The sequence below is a fragment of the Biomphalaria glabrata genome, chromosome 8 (assembly GCF_947242115.1).
Source record: "Biomphalaria glabrata chromosome 8, xgBioGlab47.1, whole genome shotgun sequence".
Classification (NCBI taxonomy): domain Eukaryota; kingdom Metazoa; phylum Mollusca; class Gastropoda; family Planorbidae; genus Biomphalaria; species Biomphalaria glabrata.
The window spans coordinates 321,100-345,613 of NC_074718.1; the positions used below are offsets into that span (position 1 = coordinate 321,100).

The 24,514-nt window shown below is 33.3% G+C and overlaps 1 pseudogene; it reads right to left on the reverse strand.

Annotated features, from left to right (window-relative positions):
• Positions 1-24,514, reverse strand: part of LOC129927699 (dynein axonemal heavy chain 6-like) — an 81,146-nt pseudogene that overhangs the window by 35,733 nt on the left and 20,899 nt on the right.

Here is a 24,514-nt window from a genome sequence, read left to right on the forward strand (position 1 = left end):
CTGATGATCATTTATTTAATTCCATCATTCAATGAAACTTGAACTCATACAACATTACTTGTCCCAACTTCAAAAATTAAATAGTAAAGATAATTGAATGATGAATGCACAAAAATAATGCATTATGTTATAAATAGAAACGTCCTATTTCTAAATGTCGACTTACAACATTAGCTTTCTCTTGATCTATTTGAAGTCTTTCCATCAAGGCAGCAGTGTCAGCAGACTTCTGTTTAAGTTCAGGCTCTAAAGCAACAAGTTCTTTCTTCATATTGTCAACCAAATCATTGGATGAAAACAGTTTGGAAAGTCCATTAGCTACTCTCTCACGAGCAGTCTTAGTATTACTACAAGAAAAATATGCATCAGAAGCATATTAAATAAACCAACATGAGTAAAGCTATTAACATTTTCTACAGCCTAAACTAATATGTTAGTATTCTTTTGTTGATCCTGATTTGTGATTGCATTATAAGATGTCTGTGTGACAAATATATTACTCTTATTATGACTAAAGATAATCCTAGCTTTAAAATATGTCTATAAAACTAATTGATGTCTGTGGACACTTATAATGACACCATTTGAAGTATCACTTTTTAATACAACTGCACTATAATAATAGTAAGGCTTTTTCTTTGAGTCCAAAGATTAGTGAGGAGTACAGTATTTTACATGGTTACACAGTCCAAGCTGTGACATGCAACTGCACTATAGAACAGTAGCACAAAAAATGACTTAATTAGGATAAGCATTAAGAATTAGCCACCTGCAATATATATAATCAGTGCATCCAGAACCAAGGAGATGAACCATTTAGTGACAGTCATAACTTAGATAGAAAGATCAAACTTCAGTTATATCCAGATTTAGCTCACTATGTTTACAGCCATCAGCTCTACTACAACTTAGCTATTTTTAACTAACCTCATTTGACAAATCTAATAACTTATTCTAAACCAATAATATATACTCATATCAAAGTCAAGCAAAAGAACATTACTTTAAGGATTAAAAAATAGAGAAAGATTAAAGGGCTGAGAAGAGTCTCCCTGAAAAGGATAGATTTGTGCAATGGTTGAAAAGGATAGATTTGTGCAATGGTCGAAAAGGATAGATTTGTGCAATGGTCGAAAAGGATATATTTGAGCAATGGTCGAAAAGGATAGATTTGTGTAATGGTCGAAAAGGAAGAGCAAGATTTAGTACAATCCAAGATAAATTTGTTTTTTTTACATTAATAACATCCAAAAATTTGAAATAAGTCTGGCTTTATTTAATAAAAAAATATTTATAAGGAAGAACTGACATTTTTATTTTGAAATATTAGAACAATAGAAGGTAGTTTCTATTCTAGGATTTAATAGGAAGTGCAATTTATGATCACTTCTTTCAAATTATATTTATTTAGAAGAAATGAGTGTACCTTGTTTTCTCTTGTTCCATGGTAATGTACAGGTTCATCAGCTCAAGGTAGGAGGTGGGTGTGGTATAGTAACAACGCTTTAGCTCAATGAAGAAGCTTTGTTTGTTTAACATGTTTCAGATGTTACTTCAGAATATAATATCCTTATTTCCTAGCCCCCACCTCCTTCAGGTTGACAGGGGAAGCCAGTGGGCAGAGTTTGAACCTGGGACCATCAAGATGACAGTCTGGAGTGAATACTGCTTGATCAGGCAACACAAGTTTTATTCATCTGCCTCCATAGATCACAAGTTCAGAAAGAGGAACCTCTATATAATATGTGTTTAGGGCAATAAAATAGCAATGTCAAACCTATGTAATCAAGTCCTTTTGATAAAACACCAATGTAAAATGAATAAGAACTTTCTTGTTGTAATGGTTCAGATGCTACAGTTAATTGTAACTTTTTGACAATATATTTTGCTACAAAATATTCAAATTTGTTTTGCTCTAAATTAAATATTTCTTGTATGTCTATTTGTATTAAGTATCAATATTAATATTTTTTTTAAGAACAATTTTACTATTGAGTTTTGTTTGTTTACTTAACCCTTATCAGTCTTTTTTATTTTTTGAGGAGTTTGCAGCCAGGTCAGAATTAAATTCTAGCTGATTCATAGTATTTTATAAGAAATTAGAAAAATAAAATAAAACAGACATCCAGTTTTTTTTTTTTTAATATTTTATTTATAACAACGAAAAATGTTCCAAACATGATGTCTGAATGTTTAGTTTTGAAAATTTATTTGTGGATGGTACTTTTTGAAGCAATCCCGAGGGTGCACTCCAGAGTGACGTAACTGACCAACTGAGAGTACGTTTCAAACTAGAATACTGTCTTACACCCACTGCCTGGTGTTTTCCTGTTACTGCAAACAATGCAGTCTTTAGTCTTTCTGTTTGGAAAGTTAGCTATGAAATATTGAAATTTTGTTTGTCTCTGGTCATTCGACCAGAATGGGAAAAAAAAAAATGTCCCACCCAGTGGGACATTGACCAGAAAGGGTTAAATAGTAAACATTATTTGTTTGAAGATTAGTTTGCTTCATATTTTTTAAGTGGTACTTTCTAGAAAAATGCAAGTCAAGTTTTTCAATTGAAGTCTTGAATGGATGTTAATGATCATAGTTATTTGAGAATCACATTTTCTTTCTAATGCTCAATAAAATAATAATTTAGTGTAAAACTTACTTCGATTTCATCTGAACATCCTAAAGATACGGTTTTGAAGAAAGACTGTGCCACTCCTAAAAGAGCTTCTTTCGGCCATTCAATGACCCAGTCTATGGTGCAACAGTTGACCAAAGATGGAAACATCCGGCATCGTGATCGAAAGGCAGAGCCCACCGGAGACATGCACAATACTATGTGCAGATTATTTCTGGAAAAAATACAGACAGATAAAGTGCCATTAAATTTAAAGGGCTGCTTTACAGAAAATAATATTAAACAAATTTATTATGTCTGGATTAAAATATTACAACAGTACAGAGTCAAAGAATTTATTTCTCTGAAAAGTTTTCTTCATAACCATCGAAATAATTTTTTTATCTTTTCAGTCTACAGATATTCCTTGTTAATCTAGTTATGCACATTAATTTTAGACCTTAACACTTTTGTAATCTCTGCTTTTGTTTTCTTTTTAAGAATGTCCAAATGAAGATCTAAGGGGTAACAGTGTGACTCTATCACAACATGATGTCTATACTCTTAATTCACTTTAATTGCTCTCAACCAATCTGCAACTAATAGTTCATTCTTGAGTGCCTTCTAATCATCTTGTCTTACTTTTTTTTTATTTTGTAAAATAATGTTTTACATGTTTCGGATGTTCCTTCAGAGTTGAAGATAGTTTACTTCCTAGTCCAAACCTCCCGCAGGACGACGGGGGATGGGAGCGGGCAGGGTTTGAACACTCGACCGTCGATAAATCCGAACAACAGTCCAGCGCGCAAACCGCACGACCAGGCAGCCATCCTAACTTTTAACTTTTACTGTGACTGTTCATTCGTCAAATATATATTTACCTATGCATGTACAAGTTGTTAACTTGTATCACATACAAATATTATATTTTCAAACTTGGAAATCCAAAACAGGATTACAATTTACAATGGTAACCAAGCCCCATGATGACACTGTTAAAAAACACAAGTTAAGACTGTACAGTGAGATTCTCAGGGCTCGCAAAAATTTGTCTGCAGGTAACAGTACCAGGGAAATAAAGAAGGTGGTGTAAAAGAAAAGGATTGGGAGGACAACATCAAGGAATGGATGGGGCTGTCTACGGAAGAAACTCTAATCCTGATAGAGAGAAATGGAGAAAAACTGTCAACAGATGTTTATGGTGCCCCAACAGTTCGACAGACTGAATGACAGGGTATGGTGAAGATGACCATATGTATGTAATGCTACACAACAGTCAAGTGACAAGCACAATTCTCTGAACATGATGACAATGAATTAATGACTTTCTATGAACAGGTGCTAGATATCCTACACCCACACATTAAAATGAACAAGGCAGTTTCCAAGGGTAAAGGATTGAACAATTTTTGGTTTCATTAGCCATGATATGTTGAATATTTATCTGACAAAAGCTACATGTACCTGACAGTGAATACAATAAGCCAAATGAAACTGTTATAGGGGGACATTGAAAAGTCAAATGAATGTGAAAAATGGATAAAGAAAAGTCTAATGACCAGGTACAAGTTAAAAGTTCAAACATACCTGACACACTGGATACAGTTAGGTCTAGAGTCATTTATACATGAAACATAGTAAGGTCAAAAGTGCCTGACAGTTAAAACAATAATGTCAACTGTACCTGACACACTGGATACAGTTAGGTCTAGAGTCATTTATACATGAAATATAGTAAGGTCATAAGTGCCTGAAGGTTAAAACAATAATGTCAACTGTACCTGACACAATGGATACAATAGTCATAAATAGCATCTCTATTTCCTTCAGGAATTCCTGCCTCTTTAGCACCTGGTCTGCAGCCTATTATCAACCTCTCATACTCGTCAGGTTCTAACAAGTTTGGAACTTCTCCAGAGTTCAGCATGTTGTTAATATCTTCTAGAAATTCTTCTACCACAATCTGTCAGATGACAAAACTCACATATTTTTTTTCTGTCTTTATGTTGTAGTATAGCTAGCACATTAAAAAACTAGTGCGCAGTGGTGCACATGTATGATTATTGATGTTTATGGTCAATTATATTAAAATGAGTGCAAGGGAAACATTGATGACAAGGCATTTGACCACCATCTTTTGTAAGACAAGTTTTGTGGATGTTATTTTGATGTGGCCATATTTAGAGGGCATCATTGTGACCTACTTGTAAAGGAATGTTATCTAAACAAATTAAGTGGACATAAAGGCAAGACACAGATAGTCAAAGGTAATTGTACTGAGAAAGGCTTCAAAATAATGGATTGCTTTGTTTTGGAAAAAATTCCAAGAGGATGGGAGAAGGGTTGCATTGCAAGAAAAAACAATTTCTAAAACTAGTTAAAATGTAGATTCTATTGTTGCTAATTGAAAAAAAAAAAGAAAGTGCATAAACACTAAATATTTAATAAGACATAATAATATGGACTAATTAATTAAAATAAGTACTATATGCATAGTTCTATACAGGATTTTACAAATCAAGTTTTCATATAGATCTAATGATTTTAAAAATGTTTGTTACCTTTAATGATCTCAGTATAGGCATAAAATGAATATTTGTGTATGCAATATACAATTTTTAGGTAATTTAAATATCAAATATTTATGACTATGAAACTGATCAAATAGACATTTTACACCAATCTACTTTTATCTACAGTAGATCCAATGGCTTTTTAACCTGTCTTGACTTATCATCAAAATGAAGAAACTGCATATCCTGATCAGGGACTGCTGTTCAGTGACAATAAGGTGCACAACTATCATTCACAAGAAAGATCACAAAAACTAGTAAATGCTCTGGCAGTTGCATGTCAAGGGTTCAGACTTACAATAAGTCTCGCCAAGACTCAAGTCTTGCACAAGAAAAAGCTTCTGCAGCAGTGGCAAGACTCTCTAATTATGTCTGGGAAAATACCAAACTGACCACAGCGACCAAAAAAAGCTGCATAGTGTGAACTCTTCTTAATGGTAGTGAGAGCTGGTCAACATGCATACATCACGAGGATAGATTAAACAGTTTACCCTTGCACTGCCTGTGACACATAATGTCCTTTTCCTGCAGGGTTTGTGTCTCCCATCAGGAAGTTTTGAAACTAGCCAATACACACAATATCTATAATATTATGTCACAGAAAAAGACTAAGTTGGCTTGGACATGTCACTTGCATGCCAAATGGAAGTTTCCTAAGCCCAACCACTATGTAAAAGATAATGGAGTCATACCCAAAGGATGCCCAAGATTAACCAAGCAAGATTTGATGATCACAGGCTTCAATGAAAGTATGTGGGAGAAGAATCACCCAAGATTGGACATACTGGTACAAACATCACCCAAGATTGGACAGGGTGAAGGTAGACTGTGCATACTGGTACAAACATCACCCAAGATTGGACAGCATGAAGATAGACTGTGCATACTGGTACAAACCTCATTGAGAACAAAAGGAATGAAGCAGCTAGAGACAAAAAGATGATATAGAAAGCTGTCCTGTCACATAGCCCTATAACAGGTGCATTCATATACACTAACTGTGGCAAACTTTGACACTCAAGAATTGGCTTGTTTAATAACACCAGATTCTGCCCAGTCTCAAGAAGAAACTAAAACCAATGACACATCTGGGCTTATCCATTGTCTTTCAAATAGAAGGAGCCATATAGTATAGTACCAGTATTAGATTTTTCAAATATCAATATGTATCACATTAGTTTGACAAACACACATGATCACACAGATATTCACATACATACAGTTTGACAAACACACATGATCACACAGATATTCACATACATACAGTTTGACAAACATACATGATCACACAGATATTCACATACATACAGTTTGACAAACACACATGATCACACAGATATTCACATACATACAGTTTGACAAACACACATGATCACACAGATATTCACATACATACAGTTTGACAAACACACATGATCCCACAGATATTCACATACATACAGTTTGACAAACATACATGATCACACAGATATTCACATACATACAGTTTGACAAACACACATGATCACACATATTCACATACATACAGTTTGACAAACACACATGATCACACAGATATTCACATACATACAGTTTGACAAACACACATGATCACACAGATATTCACATACATACAGTTTGACAAACACACATGATCACACAGATATTCACATACATACAGTTTGACAAACACACATGATCACACAGATATTCACATACATACATATGTAACTCTCTCTCTCTCTCTCTATATATATATATATATATATATATATATATATATATATATATATATATATATATATATATATATATATATATATAAACTCTTTTGCCAACCTGTGTATCAGTAAATAAAAAAATTGTGGGTTTATTTTGAATGCCTGCTGTATCATACAATTTTTTCAGGTCATCGTGGAATGAAGAATAGTCATAGCCTCGAAAGAGCTCAATCTGGAAGCAGCGATAGTTACACATGTGGGCAGACAATCTGCACACAAAAAAAAAAATCACATACTTAGGTGTGTTTTTATCTACTAGTATATATAAATGTTCTTTTAAAACTGTAAAAAAATGATTATTTTAACTCAACAATCTGGTAAAAATATTATACATATTTATATATTGAACCTTGTTAATGACTGTTTTCCTGTTCCTCCCACTCCAACCAATAAGGCATTGCCTCTTTCTTGTTGAATCATCCTGACTAGTCGAGTAATATGTTCCATTGCATCCATAAAGAACACAAGATGCATTTCTTTAGGTGATGTAAGGTTAAGGTCATCTAGATACTGTCTCAAACAAAAGGAATTTCTACATAAGTAAGTATTAAAAGCTTTGTAGAGTTCTATATATTTAATTTAGTTGATTTAATAAAATATAGAGGTTAGACTATGAAGTGCTTGATGATAACTTTTGAAATGGTTAAAAACATTATACCTATGTAACTATTTGAAGTATAAAACTAAGTTTCCAAATGTCTAGAACTTTATCGTTTTATTTTGATATTTTCATATGAAATTTTCATTACACAATATAAATTTTAGAAATCATTAAATAGCAGTTTGTTACCTCCCCTAAAACATGTTGAAGTTTGTTCATGTCAGATCTCCTCATAAAATTTCTCTTCTGGTGGGCATCCCATCTTCATGAAATTACCAAACAGTAAAGGATCTTTGATAAATGAATGCGGATCAAAGTTCTGAAAATAATTAAAAGAATTCTTTACTGGCATTGATATTTGATGAGGGTCAGATGTTTGGAGTTAATTTTAAAAATTAAAAAAAATTGACATTTGTATTTTAGATAGGATGGCCAAGTGATAAAATGATGGTCTAATAAATAGGGTAGTAAGATCTTGACAATCTCAGTTCAGGTCAGGAGAATGAATGAGATTTAGGCTGGTTTGTAGCTTCATTATTCATGCTTATGGTAGTGCGCTATGGTCCAATCTCTTTTTTTGTGAGAGTATGGGCTATCTGTGAGAAATTTCTGTGCTGCCTTCAGGAACCCAGCAAACACAACTCAGATCTTAGTCGGGTTATGAGCTTGAGCCCCTTTGATGGATAGCACAGCAGTTTAAGCTTTTCCGCCACTCTTCACAGATCCTCTCCCCCCCCCCAACCCCCCATTTTAAATGAAATATAGATTCCATTGCACTGAGCTAACTAAAAACTATTAAACATGTATGTTATGGAGTGAGTGCCCATGTTTGTATTGACAGAGAACTGTTGCTGCTAAATTCAGATTTCTACAGTTGGTAAAAGAAGCTTAGCAGCTGATGAAAGAAGTAGGAGATGAGAGACAGAATGTGTGTTGATTGTAGGTGTTGAAACATTTTCAGAATTTATTTAGAGTTTTGTATCAAGTAAGCTAAATGCTTACTAGAACTACAACACAATGACAAGCTCATCAACAATGGAATAAATTTCTATACAAAAATTCATCAATCTGAATGAATGTTCACATTGTAATATGAATAGGAACAAGACTGTTTGCACTTCTTACACCAATTTAAGAGCATTGACCTAAATGTTCACATTTTAAAGAGTTATTAATAAAGATTATTTTGCCTCTATTGATGCTATTACTTCTATTGATGATTGTATTTATTTCAGTTCTAATTAACATTACTGATTAGATTGGAAACAATAATTAAATAAATTAAAAATAATGATAACAGTAATTTAAACATAACCTCATTGAATGTTTTGTACACAATTTCTGCCATAAGTTTGTGGAAGAAAAGCTTGTCTTCATTGTTAATCAGTCGATCATGGAACACTCTTTGAGTCTCGTGAATAAATAGACGAACAATTTGAATTTTTTTCACGGAAGATTCCTGCATCAGCCTGCAATATACCTACAAAACAATAAAATGTCATTACAAATTTGAAAATTCTAACAGAAAATGAAATTGAGATTCTAGCAATAAAATTACAAGGAAATGGTTTGTTTAAAAAAAAAAAAAAAAAAAAAAAAAAAAGTGAAAGAAGAAATAGAATTTTTGCTATAATTTCATTCTATGAAAATATCAATCTAAAAATACTATTAAAAAAAAAAAATTCAGAAAGTCCAAACCATTTTTGTGAGACTTTGTAATCTATTTTTAAAAAATTTGTTTAATTAACCCCCTGCTTTTGTTACTGTAAATTAATGTAGCTCTAATTAAAAAATCTGTGCTTTTATTGTGGAACTATTTAAAGTTGTTTGATATGAAATTGAATTTATCAACTTCTTCATTGAAGAGCTGTTTCTCAATAATGTTAGTTTACTTTTATTTGTAATCAGAACCAGTCTGCATTCTAGGCCTTATGGTCACTCTCGAGCTTTGAGGTGATAATAATTTTCAAACAACAATTCTTTCACTTAGACATTCTACAGCTTTGTTTTCTTTTCATAGTTTCTGATTCACAGTACTAGTCGAACAATATTTTCAGTGGTATTTTAAAGCTATTTTCATATCATCTTGCAATTAATTATAATTATATCAACAGTAATTATTATAATATGGGATATTGAAAAGGTGAAAATGTCATGAAATTTTGTTGTTTAAATGCTTAGTAGCAGACAATTTATAAAGTAGAATGCTGACCTTGGACTACTTTAGAAAGGTCTCTCAGATTGAAAACGTAGTGAGATTTGGCAGGCGAAGGAAGTAGGTCTGAGCTCATTCTAAAATAGAGTTCAACAGCTGAGTTAACTATTGGTTCAGCTAATGTACGGGCATTGCGAGAGAAGTCTAGTAAAAACCCATTGATGATTGCCTGGAAGTAAAAGTGAAGTCAAACATAATAGGCCCAATAACCTAAACTATGTTTTTATTATTAAGTAAATACTTTGTTCAATGACTGAAAGAGGCCAACAAAGTCTTTATCAAATGTATTTTAATTTACTAGTCAAAAAAGTTATATTTTATCTAATTATCTTTTTTTTTTCACAAATAGTTGAAAACATTTTATATTTCAATAAATTGTAATTTATTTCAATGTGTGTTACAGGACAGACATTCTATCTGTATTGAAGATTAGAACATCCTAGTCCAGACCTGACAGGAGTGACCAACATGACAACATTCACAAATACTAAATGACCAGGCAGTTTACCCTGACATTTGAGAATGCAGTCAATACAATTTACAATCACTATTTTTTAACTGAAAATATATATTACACTCAATATTAATATTTTAAGTATAAAATATCAATACCATTAAAAATTAAATTATAACATGTTTAAGTGAGGCCCTTGTTAAAATGGTTGCCTGATGATACGGTAGGAGCTCTGGACTATTGTCTGAATGGTTCCTAGTTTAAACACAGTCACCATCCTCCACTACCTGAGGGAGGTTTGGGCTACAATGTAATAATCTTTTAATTTTGAAGGAACATCGAAAACACATAAAAAGCAAAAACAAATATTGTACTAAAGAAAAGTATCCATAAAAAAAACAACTTACTAAAAACATCTGTTTTAGGCTCATTTCAGTTGGGGATGGGATGGTGAACATGGAAAAATGTCGAAATAACCTTGGTGACACAGGATTTCTACGGCCACCAGGAGGCGAACAGGCAGCAGCAAGGGTTACATCCTGTAACAGAAAAAATTGTTTGAGTCAGTGCACAAAGCTGTGTAGCAGTGCATCAGCTTTTTTTCTTTTAAAATGGACTAAAAGAGAATTTGAAAGATTATTTCATGGAATCTTGAACACAGGATTAAATATGTCCACTTTGCTGATTGTCAGTAATGGTTTCTCTGGTTTGATGATAGATTATTTTGTGAAAGCCTATATATCTTCACACCTGTACCTTCTTGGCAGCACTAAATTCTCTATATAATTCTGATAATATAACTTCTGGTAGCCCAACTTTCACTTCAGAATAGATTCAGAAACAGGACTATCATTTCAAACCAAATTTCTTAAGTGAAATAAACACTCAAAATATCTTTAAGAATGTTAAATATTAAAAGTGCTACTTGAAACTCTTTGCTGAGTGAAAATATTTGAATTAAATTGATCATCTGAACTTCTGTGTTGCAAAGCCTATTTATTCTCTTATCAAAATCTATCCCATCATTTAATGACATTAACACACACACATATATACTTTTTTTTGGGGTAAGTTTCTACAAGGCTGGAGGAGTAAAGATGATAAAGACACTTTTTAAGATTTGCAACAGGATCTGGCAGTCAAGAGACTGGCCCAAGCCCTGGTTTCAATCACTCATCATCACCCTACTAAAAAAAAGGCTATTTGCAACTCTGTCAAAACTACCATGCCTCATAAGCCATCCCAGCAAAGTCCTGTTAAAAAATTATATTATACCATCTAAAACCAATAGATGACAAAAATTTTAGTAGGACAAGCAGGTTTTAGACAAGGTCACAGCACAACAGAAAAAAATCCTAAGCTTCAGGATACTCTGTCAAGTCTTAATAGATTTTAAGAAAACTTTCAACATCAAAGGTTACAAAGGTACTGCAAGCATTAAAGGAAGAAAAATTACTAACTTGTGCTTTGCTGAATACATAGAGGTCTGGCAGGGACTAGCTTACTAGTTGCTCAAAGACAAGACTTCCACAGCATAGGGTGTGCAAATCAATGTTGAAAAAACACTAATTATGACTCTAATAGCCAACAGACATTAGTATTGGAGGCTTAAAGAAAGTTGACAAGTAAATTTAAATACCTAAGAGCTATTGTTTCAGATAAAGAAACCAAAACTGAACTACTGGCCAGTTCACAGGAGCACTTGGTTAACTCATAGCAATTTAGAAAGACAAAGGTATAGCCCTCCACACTTAAATCAGACTTTGGCCATGGCCACATTCATATATGCTTGAACTGCAGAACTATAGAGGAGGATCCTGGCCATAGATATATGCTACAGAATGATCCTAATTATCACATACAAAGACTGAAACATAAACAAAAGAATAGATACTGGATCACAATGACAATCGGGCCCAGAGATGACCTGCTAACCACTGTCAATAACAGAAAACTAAAACTTTATGACCATATTCCTTTATGACCACAAGGTCTTCAGGGCTTGCAAAAAAACTTTCTGCAGGGAACAGAACCAGGAAATAGAAGAGGCAGCACAGAAAGAGATAGGAAGACAACATAAAAGAATGGATGACCAGTCATTGAAAGAGATTCTATTAAAGGCAAAAAAAAACAACCAGAGAGGAATGGAGAACGACAGTCGACAGATCATGCGTGGTGTCCCAACAGTTAAACAGGCTAAGGGATAGGTGAATTCTTTAAATGATATTTGCAATGACAAAATTGAATACTTTTATATTTATGCCTATTTAAAACAACTTTATAGTCTCTTCACAGCTTGTCAGTCCAAGGTGAAATTAGTTTTAATGATTTCAAAATTGCAGTCAAAGAGGGTTTCCAGTATGAGCCATTCTGAATCTTTTAAAATTATTTAACATTTTATATCATGGCGAGCCAGTATATTAAGAATGCTACCCTCTAAATATATAAAGGGTAAAAAAAAGTGGTCCACATTGCAAGACTCTCCCCATTGTTCTTTGGCTGTGTTATCATGCCAGGTACATCAGTTTACAAGAATCGATTACAAGGTCGCCACACTTTGTCATCAGTGTATATAAAAACAAAGAGATGCCCCTGTACATTAGAGAACTGATTACTCCATAAGTCCCCCAGAGAGCCCTACGCTCAATGGACTCAATGCTTTTAGTGGTGCCATGTTTCTCCCTCAAAAGCTACGGTCTGCGGGCTTTTTCAGTGCACGGACCCAAGGTTTGGAACACACTCCCCATTGATCTCAGACAGACAACATGCTATACCACTTTTAAGAAGGACATTAAGACCTACTTGTTTAAAACTTTTTTAGATTAGTTTTTTATTTCTATTGTCGTGTTTGTGTTTGTTACAGCGCCTTGAGCCTACATTTTGTTTGTTAACAGCGCTTTATAAATAAAACTATTATTATTATCAGTTTAATCAAAAATCTTCAACTCATACACATGCACTCAAACAGTAAACATTTTGTTATCCTTTATGAAAAAAAAAACGTTCGCACTTATTTTTAGCACCTGAATCTCTTTCCAGGTCATTGTTTCTCTGTCATATAAACCATCAAAGTCTAGATACTGTCGTAAAAGTTCAATAGGTGGCTGAGAGCCGTACGTGTCCAGTTTGGGCATGTTGAGATCGTCAATAAATATGACCACTCGTTTACCTTGAGGTGCACCTGTACACAGAGAAAAGCATGACAGAAGGACATTGGTATGAATAATGAACATTGATCAAAGTTTTGAGGAATTAAGATGTAAGTCTACTGGTACTTTTCAAGAGTTGTATGTTACTACTATGGTCTTGTATGTCAGCCATTAAGGATAGGATGGCTGCATGGTCATGTGATTTTCGCACTGGACTATCGTTCAGATTTATAAATAGTCCAGGGTTCAAACCCTGCCCGCTCCCATCCCCCTCATCCTGCAGGAGGTTTGGACTAGGAAATAATTATCTTCAACTCTAAAAGAACATTCGAAACATGTAAAACATTTTACAAATATGTAAGTAAAGGCGGGGCTTTAAGTCAAAAGGGCAGGTCGTCACAAATCCTCAAAAAAACATAATCTGATGCGCTATCGAAAATGTAAGACTACAGTTGAGATGCTTATAGAAACATGTATAAATGATGGTCAATTATAGCCCCTGCCACTTCTTTGTTCCCAACCTACATCTATTGGACTGTATTGTTTTTTTAATTGTTTTAAAAGTGGAGTTCAATTTTCTGAAATTTTGTAATTAAACATTAATACTACTGAAACATTAGGTCAGTTTTAGACTATAATGTTACCATGCATTAGTTAAACATTGAAATTGTTCTTATTCTTAATTTCAATCAATCAAAAAGTTAGTTAATTTAATGTATTAAAAATTGCTCTAGGACATGTTGACCTCCAATCATGATGAAGCATGTGGGAAATATTAAAAGTACAATTAGGCTGCAAGCAGATACCATGTCACTATGCTGTCATTACTCTGAACTACCTAACAGCACAATGTTATGTACAAAACAAAACTACAGTTGATGTGTGAAAAGCAAACAAGAAAAAAGAAATACAGGTTAAATTAAGACCTGACAAGTTTTCTTGAAAGAACTTGAAAAAAACATTTAATGGTGCAACTGATCACTGCCTCAGAAACATTTCATGAGTTTACTAGGTAGACCTGAGAGAATCAGGAAAAAAATAACTAAAAATACACAAAGCATAGACTAAAAATCAGCTTGCTGAGTTAATTGGGTCAGGGCATTAGAAAAAGAAATGCCAAAGCTGAAAGGGAAAAAAAATTGTTGTAGCTGCTATTGGAACTGTCCAAAACAGGATATAAAAACCACTCTTTCACCACCAGCAGGTATATTGAAAGGACAAAGTCTATTTTTCATACTGCTTTTAGCCACAACCATGATCCAATTATGGTGATTTGTGTGTGGGTGATTTGTTACCCCAAGCCATGTAACTTTAAAAAAAAAAGAAATGTAGCCTATTTTGTTTGTTCTACTAATTGTTTGAATGCATTTGTTGCAATGTGTGAAGTGTGTTACTTATACATAGATGTAACCCATCCAGACATTATTTGTTAAACAGATGTAACCCATCCAGACATCATTTGTTAAACAGATGTAACCCATCCAGACAATCATTTGGGGCAGGGAAACACTCTAGATCCTTAAAGCATAGCTGGCAAAGCGTATCAAGTAAACATAACTTTTTTTTTATATGTGTTTCAAACATTGAAGATGTTATAGAACTATATGTGTGTTAGTCATTAAAGACATATATGTTAGTTTTTAAAAGATTTTTGTTGGTCATTAGTGAAGTGCATATTAGCAGTTGAACACAAAATGTTTGTTAGTAGTTGAGGAAGAACATGATCTCTTTCTCAACTTGCGCTCTTCATGTAAATTTTTTTTTTTTGCAATAAGCCCCTGTCGATTCATTTTGCACATAAGATCAAAACAGTAGCCTATATAGCCTGCAAACCTTGACTCAATTGGTAGGGTTTTGAAAATATAGAAAATTATTTTATTTTAAGTAATCAATTTTTAGCATAAAATGATATTTAATTTTATAATTACTGAAATTAATTTTAGTACTAAAAATATCTTGAGAGAGTAAATAAAGAAATTAATAAGTCAGGATATTAACCAAAAAGACATACAAAAAAAAAAAAAAACTGAGATCAGACATTTAGTTTAAAACATAAGACTGTATAAGAAATTAAAATGTTACAGTTATAGACAAAAAAATAAATTTACCAATAACATTTTTCTTTCTCCAACTTCCCTTCAATAATTTCTTGAGTTCTTCCGCTGCTGGTTTGTGCAGAAAAGTTAATGTAAACTGGTACGTATTTCATTCTCTCAGAGATGCGATCAAGTAAATCTCTTACTATCACAGACTAGAGCAAGTTGAAGGAGACAATATATTCATTCTTTCAGATATGCAGTCAATTATTTCAATTACACAAACATTAACCAATCAAGAAATATTCAGAAGTTGCAACATTTTTTTTTTAGTTATAGTTTAAACAAAAACATTAAATCAACATCTTATAATCATATCTTTAATGAAGGTAAATTGGTAAACTAATTTCATACTACCTTGCCCACGCCTGTCCCTCATGTAAAGAGCACTGGTTTTTTAACAGAAAGTAACCGCTCTAGGAAGTAGCCATAACGTGCTGTGTCCACAGTGGGCACCATCATTTTAAAAAATGAAATGGATTTGTCAAATCGAAAGGATGAGACAAGACGTTCCAACAGATCCATTCTCTTTGAGTCCACCTCAATGTAATAGCTCCATAAAGGATATGTTCCTGGCAGCTGAAAGGTTATATTAATAATAGAGAAACACTCCATCTTGCAAATAATTTCAATGTTCATAACTTCAGTATTCTTTTTAAGGACAACATAACATCAAATTTAAACAGAACATGTTGTCATTTCAATAGTACTTCAGCAGTGCATCTAGAATGCACTACATCTAGACTTCTTTCCAGCTACTAGATTACTCAATGAAGTAAGCTATAAGCAAGCATCAGTATTCAAAATGCACTCAAGACTCACGTCTCTGTATCCAATAAAAAAAACTATTTTTTATGCTTATAAAGAAGACTCCTTGGTGTATGTTTTGTTAATTGTTTTCTACTATCACTACCAATGTAGTCTTTTACTAGATGGGTTTAGTTTTTAATAAAGTCAATAGGTTTAGTGAGTAGAAGAAATATACCCAGTTCTTTAAGGTCCAAATTTGTTGTTATATTATCCAACAATGAAATCAACTCTGAGCCAGTTCAGCACTAAATTGTCTATGATGTATAAATAGAATATCTGATTGAAACTATCAATACATAATATTGTTTCAGTTACGTTGGCATCTTGATTTTCATCAAATTGTTGTCATATAAACAGATCAAAAGCATCTCTGTACTCATCATTGAGGTTACCCCCAAGAGCCCAAAGGTAACAAAACACAAAGATCTGGCACAGAAATCGAAACATCTTGGAGGATTCTAGTGACAAGTCAAATTGACCAAGCTTGTAGAAGAAAATGGCTTCAAGCAATTTACAAAATGAGTTTATTTTGCTGATATCTACCTGGAAAATAAGAGTACAGATCTAAATGTTGAGAATTCTTAAGTCTACATTGAAACTAATTTGTTCTTACTGGTATGGATATAGTTCTTTAAGATACTTTGTATTTGTCCACACCTCCATATAATTCATTCAAAGTAATAGATTTTGGATTCATAACATACACATGAACTGGTTGATAGAATTCATTCTGTACACCTTGATTGTACAAACTGGTCAAGGCTTTTTCTAGAATCTAATGAAACAAGTCATCAAAACAAAAAAAACATTTTTTTGCTTACATAGATAGGGTTTTTATTGATTTAGTATCATGAAAATGAAGAAGAGGCAGACAGAGAAATCAATGGGAGGACAACATAAAAGAATGGATGGGCCTGCCATTGAAAGAGGTTCTAACTAAGGCAAAAGTCCGAGAGGAATGGAGAAAGACAGTCGATGAATCTTGCCATGGTGCCCCAATGGTCCAACAGACTAAGGGATAGGTAAAGGTAAATTGATTTAGAATTAAAATACATATTATACCTATTCTAATGTTATGTCTTTTCCAATGTAATATCAGATCTGATGCTTAATCTAATGCCTTAATAAGGTTGAAGCACAAACACTACACAATACACATTCACCAAACTTTAGGCATTGGCAGTAGTTAATCTTTTCATTCACAATAACTGAATATTTTTTTTTTTAAATTGTGTAAAAAAATATTATGAACAGAATGAAAAGTGTTTAGGTTACAAGCTAAATAGTTAGGAAGGAACTGCACCAAATAACTAGCAATGAGTCTGACTACCCTACAAAACATCAGGGGTAGGTAACAAAGAGCTCAGATCATTTAAACAACTGCACAACAAAGCCTGCCAGGTGTCAAAATTTGTATTGATTCTTTTTACTTTCCAAATAACTGTCTTTTATTTTCTTTTTTCATTTTAATGATGCTGTTAGAATATTTTCAAAGAAAATTTGACAACAGTTAATAATTGTTTATTTTGGTTGAGTAAAAAATTTCAGATAACCCTTTAGCAGCTGTATGCATTGTAAGACATAATTGCCTTAAAATATCAATGATTCTTAACCTACACCTACATCATGAAAAAATTCAGAAAACTCAGAATCTGTCCAAAATAGCTAACAACACATGTATTTTTTACATCTAACAGTCCATCTTTAAATGTTCTAAGTGTAAAAGATAGTCTTTAATATATTTTAACTCTTTCTCTCCTACTGACGATACCAGCGTTGATTCCACCAGAATGTGGTAAATAATTATGGAGAGAAAGAGTTAAATTTGTTCAAATTGTTATACATAATTCCAAGGGAGGAGCCTATTTTATTTCTGGTCTTTGTCTCACTGGTGCCACAGAGAAAGTTGATATTGAATGTGTTTAATTATTGATTGTTATTAACTTTCTATGTATAGACCTAAGAAACAAGGTCATTGTACAACAAAAGGACATAAAGTGGATAGATGACTATATATTTTTTTTTAAATACTAGCTTAGTAGATCATGTACTTTTGATGGATTCCTTATTAGCATCATTAAACTCTGCTTTTAGGCCCTGTTTCAAACTTTTCAAATGCAAGAACATAAAGTCATTAATTTAAAAACAAATGCAATCTTTCATTTGTAGAAAATATGCTTGAATGTGATGACTGAGAATTGTGTGAGTCACAGAGTGAATGAAAACTTACAAGTTTAATATTTACGTACCTAGATTTGATTTGATTTGGATTTTAGGCACATCAGCACAATTTAGGCCATGTCGTGCCTGCAGTCCCTTAAGGACTACTCTCTCTCTACATAACAGGGACTAAATTCTATACAGTTAAATCATTAAAATCAAGGTCTATTCACAGTTAAAATAGTAAGGGTAGTAAAAATTTAATAATTTGGTAAAAATCTAATGTAAATAGTACATGTTCACAGATTCATAAATCAGATCTTTGTAGACAACCCCACTTCCCAGATAAAGCCCAGTACCTTCCCAGGGTCGACATTGTCGAATAGTGTTTTTAAGTTAGTGGCTCTAAAACACTACAATTAGAATGGCTACAAATGTAATACACTACCCTGTAAATTGTGGTCTTTCCACCCCCAGTTGGTCCAACTAACATAACACCATGTCTGACAATCATAGTCTCCAAGAACTGTATCACTTTCACAACTTGCATGTCCACCACTTGGAGCTTCATTTCTAGTTGGATGTTCATGATCTCATCCTTCAGCTGGCCATAATCATGTTCTAGTATGTTAACACCAGGAAAAAGATCTGAAAGTATGGCCTGCAAAACATAAAACCACTCAGTGAACAAGTTTCATAACTATTTCTTCACATTATTAATACTTTTTTTTATTCCACCCAAAATATAATTTTTAAAATTTTGATTTATCTGTAAGAAATATTCTGTTTAATGCTGGTGATAAAACCATAAGAAAACTTTCCACAAATGAATTGATAATTCATAGATAACTATATGTTTGTCTAAAAACTAATTAAAAGCTTAAGCTCCATGTAAGTAAATACACATTATTAACATGTAATATGAGTGATAATTTAGTTTATGGCATAATAATAATATACAGTCTTTACTATTGTATGGTTCAGTAAGCTTATAGTCAGAAGTAGGGCCTACAAAAATAGACGTAGTGGTTTATTAATCAACAGATTGATTTATCCATTCATCAAATGGTTCACATTTATTACAGGGCTTAACACTGTGGTTTTTACTTCATCTTTCTTTTGTTTTGACATTTGTTGGAAGAGTTTATATATATAGCGGTTAGTCTTTTATAACAGTTCAAAGCATAAAAATAAACAAATAATAGTGATACTTATACTAATAATAATAATAAATGAAAAAGTAAAAACCGAGTTACTTTAAACAGTTTAGCATCGTTGAACAAAAACTTTGGAAGATTTCTATCACGAAGCGCTCGAATCAGAACTACATCTTCCGGTTTGTCAGGATTCTGTCTTTTTAAACTGCCAGCCATAACCAGGACAGATTTTACAGCTCGCATACCTAAAACAAAATGTGTATATTATCATAAATTTGCATATTTTATTTGAGTGTGTACATGTCTTTATTTTTAGGATATAATTATTCATGAGTGTCTACTATTTTTAGGACATTATTATTTATGAGTGTGTACTTTTTTTCTAGGAAATACTTATTGATGAATGTGTCAAGGTTATTACCAAAGTCATAATGATCTTGTTGCGAGAGTTGTTCACTACACAGTTTGTACATTTGAACCATTTTCTTGGCTAATGTTCTGGAGGACTCAAATCCTTCTGAGTACAAGATAGCTTCAGCAATCAGACCTAAAAGAAAAGAAGCAATAAAATATTAGAACTGGAAATAATTTATCTACAAGGAGTCACTTTGTACAGGAGTGACAATAAACTACATATAAACATCATCTGTAAGTTGATAAAAATGATATATAATAAACACTGCAGCTGCATACATAAACTAAAAGAAAAAGAGAACACATAAGGACTAATGGCATTAATGGAAAAAGCTTCATTTGTCTTACAGCTGAAAATAAATGAATATTGAGAGGAGATGAAATGAATTAGCCCAAGTTCCCATCATCTAAATAGAGAGACAATATAGCAAATCTAGCAAAAGATCCAAGCCATCAGAGGCTGAGAAAGAAATTGCATGTGATACCAGAGATAAAAGTAATAAAACATTCAAAAGGATCACTCAACTTTAAACTGGTTCATAGGTTTAGGTTCTATTTTTGTTGTCTTATAAATTAAATACATAAATAAATGTCCTTAGGAGTCAAACTTTGGCCCGAACCATGCAAAGTACAAGACAATACACGACAATGGCCTGTTCTGCACAATGAACAGTTTGTTCAGGCATCCATGACAGGCATCATATGTAGTTGCAGATTTGGGCCTTTTGGGATTTTTCTAAACACTTAGCCATTGTTGTACTTTTAGCTTTTGAATACTACTAAGGAAAAGACCTTCTAGATGTTTCATCATCTTACCATAATCTGGTACCATCATTGATATAGGTCTAAACAAAGCCTGTAAATTATCAGGTAATTCTGTCCGTCCAGCGTAAGCAGGATTCATAGTGATGAAGGCTGCACATGTATGAACCAGTTTGATCTCACGCCCTTCAAACATGAACCTATTGAGCTATAGAGGGAGACAACATAGAAAACTTTGTTCTTACCAGTCTAGTAATCTAAAGAGAGAGACAATTTTTTTTATTGTTTCTAACACCAATCAGGTTAACCAATTTCATTAACAAATCTCCTTGACCATAACCTACATGGAAACATACATGCACTACATGCAATTACCAAGCTTCTATCTAAGGATTTTAAAAGTTAGAATAAACGCACCCACCTCTCAAACCATCACTAAAACAGAGGTAATGATAATGAATAGTCAACAGTAAATTGGAAATAATGATTATGACGATCTCAGGAATATATTAATATATGGTGTGGTGTAAAAAAAGAAAATATATGAAAGTTTTAAATTGCAACATTAGAAAATACAAGAAACTGCTTGACACATAGAATTTGGAAAAATAAGTAAAACAAAAACACTGCCCATGATGAAATATTGTTGTGTTATTCTGATGAAATATTGGTGTGTTATTCTGATGAAATATTGGTGTGTTCATCTAATGAAATATTTGTGTGTTATTCTGATGAAATATTGGTGTGTTATTCTGATGAAATATTGGTGTGTTATTCTGATGAAATATTGGTGTGTTATTCTGATAACTCTTTGAAAGATTGATTTTGTTTCGCTTTTTAAACCAGAGTGGCTGATTTATTCACATTTACATACACACTTGTATCTACTGATTATAATATGGAAAGTTTGCAGTAGTATTTAGTATAAAAATTCCAATCCCATTATTCAAAATCTACAACTTAGAGAAGTCTATGGACTTGTGAGGAGCAGAATAAGTTGAATAAAATTATAGGAATGAGGTACATTTTCTCACACTGATCTTTGTATTTTATAATGATGGACTTATTGGAGTTAATATGGTGTCTTTATTTACTGTGCCTTGTACAACTGAAGTTATTTATTTCTTAGTCTGCAACACTTTTCATAAATAATACTTCCAAAAAAACTAAGCCTAACGATGTTCGCCACTTTTTCTAGAGAACAATGTTTTAGTCTGATTAATTACATTGATTGTTTAACTCCCTTTCCATATAATATTTAAAAAAAACACTCTTCTTTTAGTAGGCAATAATGGAGATTAATAAAGGACTAGATTGAAACACAAGAGGCAAGCATGTAGGCCTTGAGTTTCATGTCAAAAAAACAAACAAACATGTAGTCCTTGAGTTTTACGCCAAAAACCAACAACAAAAAAACATGTAGGTCTTGAGTTTCATGCCGAAGTGTAATCTAATAAAGGTAAACTTTCATCTGGGTCGTTAGACCTAATAAAAACACAAGAAATCTTCATTCAGAAACCTAGAACCCAAGTATTTACTTTCATGCACAATGTTCAATATGAAAATATTATTTTCTCATTAGATTCTTTTGCTAATTTTTTTTTTTTGTCTTTATTACAGTTTATCCTATATTATGATAACCGTATTAAAGTAATTACATTTTGATAAAAGTCACTTTATCTTGATTAGTTATTATTTTATTTATTTTTGGGCTACACTTTATAATTGACACTTCCCTTGATGGTAAGACATGATTCATATTAGCTGCTTTAGCTTCATGCCTATGTTACTTTTGAATCCTGCCTTATGTACTTTTGATTCCTACCTTAACTACTTTGGCATTTCTGATAGTAATAAGTTGTTGAGCAATAACAGATAAAACTTCAATATTGATTCAGTTGAACTCATCAAAACAGCACCAGGCCCCTGACTGTGCTAGCCCAGAGAAGAATCCTCCCATCATCTGGAAGAATACAATGGAAATTGAAACTATCAGTTATGTTAAAATAACATAATAACATCTAATAATTGCTCAATAAAACAGTATTTAATATAGCTGAAGAAGTCAAACCATAGAGCAGTGATGCCCAACCTAATTCGACCTGCAGGCCATTTTAATTTCCGACACTCGTGTCGCAGGCCACATAACCGAAAAAGTAACAAAAATAAATGCAGAAATGAAATTGACATTAAACTAATTTTATGAGAAACCCATGGATTTAGTACTTACATTAACTAATGGGATATTTGAATTTTTTTTTCACGCATCGAAAAATGGGTTTATTTCTCTACTTCAAATGTGAGCAACATTTTAGCTTTTCCCACCGACCCATTTTCTTGTCTCTTTGTGTTAAATATTCCCATCAATACCGCTATATTTGTTTCATAATGCTGTTCATATGCTGGTTTTTTTTTTGTTAAACAGCCACACTTTCTTTATAAAACAAATATGTTGGCTTATTATCATGTTCCGAACAAAAAAAAGTAAAGATCTGTTCACTTTTTCTGTTACATTTTACATCTAAGTGTTAAATGTCATGGTACCAATCCATTAGAAAAAAGAGAGAGCCCTAACGTAGGTAAAGTTACATTTTTCAACCTTTTTTTTTTGGGCAGAAGGTATGGGTGATTATCTTAATTTGGTTTGGCGTTTCAGCGGGCCGGATAGAACCACGTCATCTGGCCCGCGGGCCGTACTTTGGGCATCACTGCCATAGAGTAATCATTATCATCATTGACAGACCTCTATCCTAAGATGACTATGGCTATCCCATAGAGCCTTCCTTGTTAGGGCTATAGCGCCAATGCATACTATGTAGAACCTGGTAGTTCCAGTCTTTTCCATTTAACTGGCTAGGTCAGCTGAGATCATTGCTACATCATTGCTGCATTGCTGCTACATCATTGCTGCATTGCTGCTACATCATTGCTGCATCGCTGCTACATCATTGCTGCATTGCTGCTACATCATTGCTGCCACATCATTGCTACATCATTGCTGCTACATCATTGCTACATCATTGCTGCAACATCATTGCTGCATTGCTGCTACATCATTGCTGCAACATCATTGCTACATCATTGCTGCTACATCATTGCTGCATTGCTCCTACATCATTGCTACATCATTGCTGCATTGCTGCTACATGGCTGTTCATTGAGTGTCTCTCTACCACTTCTCTACACATGGTGAAGTCTAGATCTATGTCCATGTCTTCCCAAGCATTTATATGCTCTTCTATTCGTTATTGTTACGATCTCTCCTCTACTTCCAAGGCTCTCTTCAAACTGCACCACACGACACAACAAACTCAAAGAACCTCACAACTCATCAGGGCTCCAAAGTAACAGTAGCAATTTAATTTCAAATACATTAGAAATACTGTACGGTTGGCAACAACATCACACTAACTGTCCAAAACCTAGCCTAGCTCCGCCTGACTTCACACACCGTCTGTCTCTAACTTCGCCTCGTCTGGTCACATTGTGAGGTAACGTGAAGTGCAGTCTTTCTAACACACTCACTCTTATATAGAGTCTCTACCGGCCTTCTAGAATGGGATGGAACGTTCTTGGCCACTCAGAATGATCACAATCGCCATGACTTGCGTGCGTAATATTTACACACAGGTCGTTGCCGAACTGACGTGTACTGTCACTGGTCACAGTTGACCGCTCATCCTGCACTGGACTGTGGCGATTTGAGTAGGCTAAAAACACACAGCACTACCCCCAACTGTGTCACCACCAGG